The 12,985-nt window shown below is 38.0% G+C and overlaps 1 long non-coding RNA gene across 1 annotated transcript in view; it reads left to right on the top strand.

Annotated features, from left to right (window-relative positions):
• The window catches only part of LOC120885496 (uncharacterized), a 55,769-nt gene that overhangs the window by 31,501 nt on the left and 11,283 nt on the right, over positions 1–12,985 (top strand). The gene's annotated exons all lie outside the window — the stretch shown is intronic.

Below are 12,985 nucleotides of genomic sequence, written 5' to 3'. Positions count from 1 at the left end.
TATTCCTGCCTTTGGGCTTGAACTGAAATGTTGGTTCTCCCTGAGTCATGAGTCATCTGGTCTTCAGAATAAAACTGAACCACTGTTCCTACTGGGTTGCAGGCCTTTGGATTTGAACCAGAACTCAGCCATCAGCCCTCCGAGACCTCTAGCTATGGACTGCAGACCATGGGATTTATCAATCTCCATAATTGCCCGGATGGCATCCAGAAGGGACAGCCATGTATGAGGTGTGGCTGCTTTCTTTGCAGGGTTCAGAGTGAACCTTTTCACAGAAGCACCAGTTCGTCCAAAATTAAATTTGCCAATGACTCCACATTCTCAGCCACAGCTGCTATTCCCTCTCTAGGTCTTAAAATACAAATAAATTTTTTTCCAAGTAATATGAGCATTTTCCCCCTTTACTTTATATCTCTATCCTTTCCCTTGAAGTTTCTTTTCTTTTTTCCCCTTCCTCTCATTGGATTCATATTACAAGAATTTTAGGTTGATTGCTGTTTCCAAATATCTGTATACCCAAGGTCATGACTCTTCGCCCTTTTTGTTTCCTTTTTATTATTTTTCCTCCCTTCCATTTTTTTGGGGGGGTACCAGGGACTGAACTCAGGGGAACTTGACCACTGAGCCATATCCCCAGCCTTATTTTGTATTTTACCTCCAGACAGGGTCTCACTGAGTTGCTTAGTGTCTCCCTTTCGCTGAAGCTGGCTTTGAACTTTCGATCCTCCTGTCTTGAATGATGAATATGTCTGTGCAGAGTTGAGTGGGAATCTGACTTGGAGTTTCAAATAGCAAAAGGAGAGAGATGCAATGTGAAGGCACCATGTTTTATTCTTTCTGGTGCAGATATCAACATTATCCAACAACATTATTCAACTTTTTTGAAGTTCAAGAAAAAATGCTTTTGAAGTTTCTTGATTTCAGTTCTGTTCTCTGATAATTGATAGAAAGGGAAAATAAAAATGAATAGTGAGGCCATTAGTTTGCATGAGCCACATGGTATTCTAGATCCAAATCATAAAAATTATTTACTGTGGTTTATTCTTTTCTTTTCAGAGGCACTTTTTATACTGTCACTATTTATATGATATTGTTATTTTTGAAAATATTTGACAATTGACTAAAACACTAACCTACCTAAAATTTTAGAAGGGAATATTGTGGAGGGTACCATGTATAGTGTCAAATGTACAGCGTCAGACATAGATGGATTCAGGTGCTCAAATGAAATCACTAGGTATTCATATTGCAAACCCAGTTTTCGCTGCATGACTTCATTTTTAGGCAGGGAATTTCCACATGGGAGTATTATGGTTTGTAGTTTATCAGCTTAGTAACACCAGTGTAAATATCCTTCCCTTGTGGATTCATCAAGGATTTCGGGTAGCTTCCAGTATCCCTGCTTGGGTTATGTGCCTATCCATGGGGGATTTAGTACTATGTTTGGCCTCTCTTGAGTCACATGTTCATCTTTGGAGATGTAGAATTAGTCCCACAATTAACACAATGTTTAAAAATAAAAGTTATCAGAAGAAAACAGAATGGATAATGGAAAGAAAAAAAAAATAGGTATTCACTTCATGGCTTCAGCTATGAGAGGTGGCATCTTGTGGACAAAGGGCCTTGTGCTTCAAGTCAGACCTGGGTATGGCTACTCTATGTTCTGTACATTATTAAGAAAATATGTTTCATTATTAAATGTTCTCACCTGTGGAGTGGGGAGACTATTTCTTGCTCTACTTAATGTACATACATGTTGAGATATGAATTTTGATCAAGGATATGTGAGAAATATGTATATCTCAGCGTATAGCACAAGTATTTTGCAATTCACAATAGCCAATTCCTTATTGAACAATTAAAATTCAAATAACTGTAATTGATTCATGATCAAGACTTTGAGTTATGGAAATTATAGCTATGGAGAATCCAATTTTTGAAGATATTAAAATAGAACTTATTAGGGTTTTAAACTAGGTATATGAGGCAGATCCCATAGAGTAGGAAATGGAAAAAAAAAACCCTTCTTAGAAATCTTCCTTTAACACTCCCTTTTGATTTCTTTTCCATTTTAGAAACTTTTTTTTTTATCCTATTCTTCTCTTTGGCTTCCAGGTTGCTTATTCTTGCCTTGGAATAATGTATACCCATAGTTGCAAGAGATTTCATTAGTATCTACTCAGTAGGAGGTATTCTAAATCTTCTGCATTAATCTTGATTTTCTAAGAAGCGAAGACCAAGATGATATTATTGTTAGGGGAAGTAACCAGGAGAAAAATGGAGAGAGAGGCAAAAAAAGGCTAGAAGAGCTAGCAGCCAGCAATGCAAGCCAGACTCTTGGTGGAGAGATTGGGAAGAATTGGTGGGAACACTATAGACCATTGTGCAGTCAAATGAAAGCTCAGCAAGACTCTCAGGGCGTCCCACGTCTCCAGGAATGGACCTGCTCTAGTATCCCTGCCATATTCAGGCATTGGTGGAGAGCCAGCAGTCCTTGGAAAACTTAGTGGAAATTACCAGTGGCTCTTGGTGGATTATGCTCCTTGTGATTGGAGTTTTTCGAGGCACATTTGTATGGCTACCACATCTCTACTCATCTTCATTTGTTTATTCAGTAGGCGTATGTTGAGCAATTAATTAGTGGTGAAGGCGATCCCCCACTCACTGTCTTGACAGGGTCACAGTGAGAAAAAGTGTTGGCAAAGCCGCTCTCCCACTGTCTTGACAGGGTCACAGTGAGGATGAATGCTGGCAAAGCCATGCTGGTTGGTGGGTAACCGAAACCATGAGACCCTTTTTTTTGTAATTGGGACTTTGCATTTTCATGCTTATGTTTCTCACAGGAGGCATGAGTATGTTAAATGCCAAACAAATTAAATTTCAGATGGCTAGAACAGAACAGGTAGTTCATGCCTTGGAAGCTGTTCTGCTACCCACCCCTCAGCATATCAAGGACAAAGTGAAAGGCTATTCTTCTATCTTAGTACATTGTGGACAAACTTAATATCAGACAACAATCATCCTCTGAAAAACAAACTCTTTGAGAACTAGTGCACATTGACTGAAAATCAAACTCTTTGAGAACTAGTGTACCTTGACTGAGAAACAAATTCTTTGAGAACTAGTGTACCTTGACTGAGAAACAAAGAAACTCTTCGAGAAAGCAGCTCAACCAGTTTTATGAGAATAAATTTAGGAATCAATTAAAATAGCTTTATAAGACACAGTTTTAGAATAATGTTAGAAATATTATTTTATTTAGATTCTTAAGTTTAGAAATTCTTAAGTCTTTAGTTGTATAGGTTTCTGATATGTTTTAAGGATGATTCATAAACTTTAGGACATTTTAAATATAAGATTTAAAGGGACTTTTTTAGATGGGAATTTTAGATTAAAAATAAAGTACAAGTGTACTTTAGGTTAATGATTAGTTAGGAGACTTAGAGTCTGGTTACGTAGTTTGGCATTAGTTAATAAGGAAATAACATATCTTGGGAAAAATAGTAAATCTTGGGAAAATCTGAAGGATGTAAGTTGGTGACATGTTTTATTGATGATTCTGTACTTTGATGATTGTATGGCTGGGGGTCATATCCTGGAAGAATGTAGATCAGTGTGCTCTCAATCATGGTTAAGGAAATGTCATGTCTTGGCAAAGTTTTAAATTATATAATCAATGACGTATTGTGAATCTATAATGATGTGAAAAATTGTAATAAAAAGGGGACCCAGAGAAAGCAGCTTTAGCTCTCTCTCTCTGAAGATTGCTCAAATGGAACGACTCCTGTCTCATCATTTCGCCGACGCCACTCCTCCTTCAGGACTCCCTGGACCCCGCTGGAGCTGGCCCCCGGCAAATTAGTGTCAGAGACCATTATGGACACTGAAGATCTAGTAATAAATAAGATAGACAAGTTCCTGGTGTTCACAAAGATTCCATTCATTCTAGTGGTCTGATTCTCAACTCTCTAATTGACACTACTGGATTTTATGTTTGTCTTTTGGAGAATCATAAATTATCTACTTTTTTTTATTTCTGTGGACTCCTCATTTTACATTCCCTATGGCTATTGCTAAACTCCATTTTAAGTTTTAAAAATGAAGTTTGGTTTTCGGGATTAGGGTTATAACCAGGGAAATTGCAAAGTTGGTCAGTCTCAAGAATTCAGGTTCAGGGTTAGTCCAGAAGAGGGTGGAAACCCTTAATCCATTTGTATGTTCTGCCTGGAAAACATTATTAGCAAGTTACCACATCACACTTGGAAAGAATTAAAATTCTCTTTACTAGCATAAAATTCCAATTAAGTTTTATGCACCAGCCTCACCCTCAACCTCAGTTCCTTCACTCACCGTATTGTATTTATGCTATCTTTGTTTCTGTTCTTTGAACATAAGCTCATTATCCACTTAGGGTGTTTTATCTTCTGGGATGTTTTTGGTTTGGCTGACAGATTCTTATCTCCAGACCTCATCTTAAATATTATCTTCTCAGAGAGGCCTTTACTTACCTACCAATCTAAAGTAGATTCTTTATAATCTAACATTTCATCATCTTATTTGAATTCTCTGCATGGCCTTTATCAATCAGGATTTGGCCAGCCTTCCTTCCTTCCTTCCAAATAAATTTTAATTTGTTTTAATTAGTTATCCATGACAGTAGAATGCATTTATACACTTTGATATATCCTACATAGATGGGATATAATTTCTCATTTTTTCTGAGTGCACATGTTGTAGAATCACATTGGCCATGCAGTCACGTATATACATAAAGTAATAAAGTCTGTTTCATTCTACTATCTTTCCTATCCCCATATCCCCTCCTGTCTTCACTTCCCTCTACCTAATCTAAGGTAACGCTATTCTTCCCTAGTGCCCCCCTCCCCCGCCTTATTGTGAATTAGTATCCACATATTATAGAAAACAGTTGGCCTTTGGTTTTTTGGGATTGGCTTATTTTGCTTAGCATGATATTCTCCAACTCGAACCATTTGCCAGCAAATGCCATAATTTCATTCTTCTTTAAAGCTGAGTAATATTCCATTGAATATATAAACCACACTTTCTTTATCCATTCATCTATTGAAGGACACCTAAGTTGGTTCCACAGTCTATCTATTATGATTGAGTTGCTATAAACATTGATGTGGCTGTATCACTATAGTATGGTGATTTTTTAGTCCTTTGGGTATAAACCAAGGAGTGGGATAGCTGGGTCAAATGGTGGTTCTATTCCAAGTTTTCTGAGGAATCTCCATACTGCTTTCCATAGTGGTTGCACCAATGTGCAGTCCCACCAGCAATGTAGGAGTGTACCTTTTCCCCACATCCTCACCAACATTTATTGTTGCCTGTATTCTTGATGATTGCCATTATGACAGGAGTGAGATGAAATCTTAGAGTAGTTTTGATTTGCATATCTCTAATTGCTAGGGATGTTGAACACTTTTTCGTATTTTTGTTGATCAATTGTATTTCTTCTTTTGTGAAGCGTCTGTTCAGTTCCTTAGCCCATTTATTGATTGGGTTATTTGTATTTTTGGTGTTAAGTTTTTTGAGTTCTTTATATATATATCCTAGAAATTAAAGCTTTATTGGAGGTGCATGTCTTTCATGTCTTTATCCATAACCATAATATAAGTTCCAAAAGAGGAATAGAATGGTAATCTATCTGATTGACCACTGTATTTCTAATGTAGAGCCTGGAACAGGCTTATTACATAAAACATCAGTTATTCCTTATTGAATGAATGAAGGGAAAGGGGAGAATGAAAGTGCTCCAGCTTCAGGACCATGGAGAGTTCCTAACAAGTCTTAGCTTCCCAGACTTAAAGATGAAAAGATCCACTTTCTGACTTATCACCTGAAGGTACAGATCATCTGAGGAGTTGGGATCTTCAGGTGTCCCGATGGATGGGATGGATCAAACATAGCAGCTGTCATATTTTTTTTTTCCTGCTTGGGTCTGTCTTGTCACTTTTTGCTGAACTGCATTGAGATTTCCCTTATCAAGTCTGGCCATGTCTCCTGGGAATGCTACCTTAATTGAAATTTTTCTTCTCTCAGTTTTGTGTCAAGGCACCTATTTTTAAAAGACAGCCCCTCGTTATGGAGTACTGCCTTCGTACCAGCAGTCGCTATTGATGATGATTCAGAATTGAATGAACAGGGCCCTTGTTCCTGAGGGGTTTGCTGTCCCTTCAGAGAAGTAGGCTATAAAAGAAAAATGAAAGAAATGGCTGTGGGGAGTGAGAGAATATAATGCTTGAGTAATGATTTCTCCATAGAGAAGCATTTGATCTGGGTTTTAAAGTACTGACAGCAGTTTATAAAGCAGAACATACAGAAAGGGCATTCTAGAAATAAGAGCATAAAAAGAAGGAGGAAAGTGTATGAATTCAGGTATAAGGTAGCTAGCATATGTGTGGGAGTGAGAAGAACAAGGATAAGAGCAGAACACAAAGGTCTGCATGACATACAATTGATTTTGGATATTATTCTGTAGTAGTGGACAGAACAGGTTTAGAAAGGATTTTGATCAGGAGATAGACAATTTCAGATGGTGCTTTGAGAATATTGTTGTGTTGCATGGGTATAAGGGGATGATGGGCTAAGAAGGGTTTTTAAACAAAGCTTTCATCATATGGTAAGGGGTGGTTTCTATTGTTGTAAGTGGAAATGTCCAATTAAATACCTTTTAAGAACACAGCCTCAATGCTCCCTCCTCGCTCCCGCCAGTGATGCAAGTTTATAATAGAAAAAAATGACAAATTACCGACAAGGACAAAAATCACTCTGAATCTCATCACTCAAATACAACTATAACTAGAAGTGTGTGTGTGTGTGTGTGTGTGTGTGTGTGTGTGTGTGTGTGTGTTGCAGGGAGATATTCTGCATCTGCACACGGTTTGTGTGCATCCTGTACATATGCCTCTTTTTGCTTTATCTCATGAATATCATTCTAAATCATATCAATAAGTATATATTTACTTCATTTTTTAATGGATATCTATTTATTTGAGGCACTCCAAAATCTTCAATGTAAGGGTAATGTAAATATATTCTAAAATTTCTCCTGTACTTGGTAAGAGAAACTCAGTGGAAAATGGGGACGGGTCCATGGGCTGTTAACTTTGGCCAAGGGGAAAATATTGAAGATTTTCAAGGAGAGGATTAATATGGCTGAATACCAGCTTGGCACAAAATTTCAAACTCTGTGAAGCTTTTCAATGAGCTTGTAGCCTGTTAAATTGGAGATAGGGCTAGAAGGTGACCCTTGGGGTTTTCCCTGCATTCAGGGAATCCACATGGCTTAGTTGTTCTTATCTGCTTGCTGCCACGACAGGAACTTGGCATCTGAGGTTGAACTGTTCTGACTTTGGCCAAGATGACTACAGGCCAGGAATGTTTCTGGGCCTGGCTTTCCAAACCTCCAACTGTGAGCCTTTAGACCAGAGGCCGCCAAACTTTCTAAATTAGGTCCTCTGTCAGTAAAATATTGTTACACATGCATCTAAAATATATGCATATTTATTTAAAATTACATTAAAATTTTACGACACTGGGTACTTGGTACATTGTAAAACAGCAAACAGAAATTTTTAAAGAACGAGAGCTAAAATAAAACATTTTAAGATAAAATCATTTTTTGACTCAGTTAAATACTATTTTTCACTTAGAATGTAAAGCAGTTATATGTTATTAATATTTTATGGAGACCCATATGGTTGAACTATGCTTCACTATTTTTTAAATCTTGGTTTAACACTGATAGTTATATATTCTTGTTCATGTCTGGTTTATTTTGATACTTGCTTTTTAATGACTCTCCAAATCAAAAAGCTACTGCACGGAGATATGCTGATCTAATTAGGAGGAGGGTATAATTGGATGTACTTTGTAAATCATGATGTTCATTTTAAAATTCCCTCTGCCAATTTATGTAAGGGTTTTGGTTAAAAGTAAGTTTTTGTTTCACTAGTTACCAATTAGTTGTTGGTTTATATTTAACATTGGGTTAAAACTACTAAAATTTTTCACTTGGAATTTTTTTTAATACAGGTTAGAAAGAGGAATTTTTATTCAGGACATGACAATATGCAGAAAATATACAATTGGAAAATATTTATTTATTTAATTATTTTTAATAGATTTTAAAAAATATATGACAGCGAAATGCATTACAATTCATATTACACATATAGAGCACATTTTTTCATATCTCTGGTTGTATACAAAGTATATTCACACCAATTTGTGTCTTCATACATGCACTTTGGATAATGATGTTCATCACATTCTACCGTCATTTCTAACCCCATGCCCTCTCCCTTCCCCTCCCACCCCTCTGCCCTATCTAGAATTCGTCTATTCCTCCCATGCTCCCCCTCCCTACCCCACTGTGAATCAGACTCCTTATATCAGAGAAAATATTCAGCATTTGTTTTTTGGGGATTGGCTAACTTCACGTAGCATTAACTTCTCTAACTCCATCCAATTACCTGCAAATGCCATGATTTTATTCTCTTTTATTGCTGAGTAATATTCCATTGTGTATATATGCCACTTTTTAATCCGTTCATCTACTGAAGGGCATCTAGGTTGGCTCCACAATTTAGCTATTGTGAATTGTGCTGCTATAAACATTGATGTGGCTGTGTACCTGTAGTATGCTGTTTTTAAGTCCTTTGGATATAGACAGAGGAGAGCAATAGCTGGGTCAAATGGTGGTTCTGTTTTCCAAACACTTTCTCTGTAGTAACTTTCATTAAAAAACAAAACAAAACAAAACAAAACATAAAACAGCTAATTTTTAAAACCACATTCTTCAAATTTCCCCTTGTCCTTGAAAGGTGGATTTGTATCTTTTTGGATTATGTTGAAAATATTTGTTTGGTGGTCTAGACTGACAGTCATGTCAGAAATTCTCAAATTTGGAAGATTCTAATGTTTTTAATTAAAAAATGAGTAGCTTAACTCAACTTTAATTTCATCAAGTCTTTATTACTTTCCCATAAATTAATCAGCTAATCTCCATGTGGTTCCAAAACCTTTCATGATTATTTCCTCCCTCATTACATAGTATTATAAACATTTCACTACTTAGCAGTTTCTTTCTTTAATAAACTAACAACCTTAGTGAGATCCTGGAGCTTATAAATTCCAATATGTTGTGGTACTATCAAACCAAGCAAGCAAGAGACCCACTTTCACTTCTGAGCTCTTTTTTTTTTTTGTGATATATTTATTTATTTATTTATTTTATTGATTGTTCAAAACATTACAGAGCTCAAGACATATCATCTTTCATACATTCGACTCAATTGGGTTTTGAACTCCCCAAATACATAATACAGACTCACTTCTGTTACATACTCACATTTTTACATAATGGCATATTAGTGACTGTTGTATTCTGTTACCTTTCCTATCCCCTACTATCCCCCCTCCCCTCCCCTCCCATCTTCCCTCTCTACCTCCTCTGCTGTTGTTCAATTCTCTCCCCTTTTTTCCCCCCAACCCCTTGCCCCTCATAACCTCTTATAATTTTGTGTATCACTGAAGGTCTCCTACCATTTCCATATGTTTTCCCTTCTCTCTTCCTTTCTCTCCCCCCATTCGTCTTAGTTTACTGTTAGTCTTTTCCTCATGCTCTTCCTTCCTGTTCTATTCTTAGTGGCTCTCTTTATATCAAAGAAGACATTTGACATTTGTTTTTTAGGGCTTGGCTAGCTTCACTTAGCATAATCTGCTCTAATGCCATCCATTTCCCTGCAAATTCTATGATTTTGTCGTTTCTTAGTGCTGCATAATACTCCATTGTGTATAGCTGCCACAATTTTTTTTATCCACTCATCTATTGAAGGGCATCTAGGTTGGTTCCACAGTCTAGCTATTGTGAATTGTGCTGCTATAATCATTGATGTGGCCGTATCCGTATAGTGTGCTCTTTTAAGGTCCTCAGGGAATAGTCCAAGAAGGGCAATAGCTGGGTCAAATGGTGGATCCATTCCCAGCTTTTCCAGGAATCTCCATACTGCTTTCCAAATTGGCCTCACCATTTTGCAGTCCCACCAGCAGTGAACAAGTGTGCCCTTTTCCCCACATCCTCGCCAACACTTATTGTTGTTTGACTTCATAATGGCTGCCAATCTTACAGGAGTGAAATGGTATCTTAGGGTGGTTTTGATTTGCATTTTTCTGATTGCTAGAGATGGTGAGCATTTTCTCATGTGCTTGTGGATTGATTGTATGTCCTCCTCTGAGAAGTGTCTGTTCAGGTCCTTGGCCCATTTGTTGATTGGATTATTTGTTATCTTATTGTTTAATTTTTTGAGTTCTTTGTACATTCTGGATATTAGGGCTCTATCTGAGGTGTGAGGGGTAAAAATTTGTTCCCAGGATGTAGGCTCTCTATTTACCTCTTTTACTGTTTCTCTTGCTGAGAAAAAACTGAGTCCACTCTTATTTCAGGAATCATCACATTGTTTAGCTAAGAATTGACCTTCTAACTGCAGACTGAGGGAACGAGTTCCAGCATGTCTATTATGTAGGAATAAAGCTGAATTTATGTCTCAACTTTACTCTGAAAATTAATATAAAAATAGATTCTGATTTATTTTCTTTTTCTACTCCAATCCTGGCATACCTTTGTGGTTCAGGAGCCCTATCAGGTCTCTTCTCTGGGCCACTCATCCCCAAGAAGGGGTGTGGAGGGGTTATGTGTTTGAGACTTTCCTATCCTGACCTTCTAGGACTCTTTGGCTTTTACAACACAGCAGGCTGAGCTAGCAAAAACCAACACAAGTTAGTTTTTGCTAACTGGTGAGTTAATGATGAGTCTTGATGAGGGAGGTGTGTGTAAGAGAATCACTGTTGAATAGAGATAAGCCAGGCACTATGGTCCTAGGTGGGGAGGGTATGGGGTAAGCAGCTGAGACGAGGAACTGAGGAAAGAATGATCCTGGAGATGCTGCTCTTGTTTGTGACCTTGGACAGGTTATTTTGTCTTCTGAGTCTCGGTGACCTCATGGTAAGCAAGTTGATTATCCTTCAGATCTCTTTTAGCTGTAAAGGACCACAGGTCTGAGGGATAGTTGACAATGCTATGGAGAAGGGACGTCTCATACAGGAGCCAGGGGGCGCCTTTTCAGCACCCGTGAAGCTGATCTTGTTCGGGATCACCTGGGTCAGTGAGCTTCTGGGGCTTGGAGGGCCATTGCCCGGTGGCAGCATTATAAAGTGAGTAGGAACAGTAGCCTCAGGACTCAGAATGTCCTAACTTTGTCACTTAGTACTGATGTGACGCTGGTCAAGTTTTTGAGCCTTGACTCAGTTTCATCATTTGCAAAAGAGTGGTAATAACAGGATTTCCCTCCTAGGGTCGTTGAGAGAATGAAAGCTAAACAAAATGATCCAAAGTGCACAACATATGCCATATGTTTAAAAGATAATAGTTCTTATGATTCCTTCCTTGAATCTGGAGGGAATAAGCAGATCCTTTTTGGTTACACCTAAGCTCGTCTTTACCAAACAAAAACAGTAACCTTGAACTAAGTTTTTTAATATATAAGTCTTTCCCTTCACCAAGGCTGTTCTGAAGTCCCATGAACCATTAGCTCTTGCATTTTTTTAAATACCAGTCCTTAAATACTCCTTTCTCTTTATGCCTGCAAATACCACCTCTGCACTGAACAAATCTTGATGAAAAGTCTTTTCTTTCTTTTCTTTTTCTTTTTCTTTTTTTAAGAACAGCTCAAAGCCTAAATATTACTGTTAGAGCTTAGAATTTGCAAGTGTAAATCTCTTCCACAGCCAGGTGTGTGAGTCCAAAAAGATAAGGGTGTTAAGAGGTGGCTTTCCACATTGGAAATATCCTCAGATTAATTTGAAGCCCTTTGTTAATAGCATACTATTTTTCCACTCTCAGTCACGTTATTCTTGCTCAACTGGCCAACTTGATGTTTTAAAATCAAGCTGTTGACTTAAAAATGGAAGAAGGAATTAGATATTAAAACTTCCAAATCATCCCCCAATAAATAAGCATATTAAGTACATTTGGCCATCCTTTTGGAAAGCGAAAGACTTCTGAGAATGAGGGCAGGCACAGAGGACTTGAATCAAGAAGTGGCTTTTGCAGCAAGTCCGGTCTTCTTGTCACAGCCAGGATTGGGCTGCTGAGACCAAGTGGGTGAACAAGGTCATCAGCCTAGGGGAGCTGGCAATTTTGGAAAATCATTCAAAATGCTCCCTGAAAAGATATCACCCTAACCCATCATTAGGAAGTTTTAATGACCTATTCCACTTTTTGTGTCTCTTGCTGGCCCATATACGTCCTCAGGGGTTTATGGTGCTATGCTCAGGAGGTATGTGAGGTCACAGAATGGCATGCCACATTCTGTAGCATCAGTTGGCTTTGACTTTGCCTTCTTTTTAATGATTACAATTAATAAGAATATAATTTGGGAGCTGTTTTGAGATTAGAAACACAGGGTTTGTGTTGAGGAAAAACTACCTCAGATCCTGGCTCTGGCCCATAAGGGCTTGAGCAAGTGGCTTAACCTTACTGAAACTCAATTTCGCCAGCATGGAATGGGGGCAAATGACCTATTTCACAGGATTATAATGGAGTCTAAACGAAATCAAGCCTAGCTCTTAGCACCAGGCCTGGTACATGTAAGTACTTGGTAAGTGGTGACTGCTCCAAGGCTCTTGGTAAGAACAGAGTAAATTCTGTAAATTTGGTTGCAAGCAATTGAGGTTAGCTCAGTCTTAGCTCAGCTAAGGCAGGTTTATTATAGAAATATAACAGGCCATCTCCACAGCAGGCAGAGAAGGGAAAGACCTTGGAGCTGGTTTCTCGGGCTGACCTGGGATGCCTTCTTTCTGTTTTTCTCTATGTCCTCATTTCCATTTGTCCCCTGGAAGTATGTGTTAGTTAATTCTCTTCTGCCACTTAGGACATTTTCTTGGAAAATTCTGAGTT

This window comes from Ictidomys tridecemlineatus, chromosome 1, assembly GCF_052094955.1.
Source record: "Ictidomys tridecemlineatus isolate mIctTri1 chromosome 1, mIctTri1.hap1, whole genome shotgun sequence".
Classification (NCBI taxonomy): domain Eukaryota; kingdom Metazoa; phylum Chordata; class Mammalia; order Rodentia; family Sciuridae; genus Ictidomys; species Ictidomys tridecemlineatus.
This window is presented reverse-complemented; position numbering and strand designations above follow the sequence as displayed.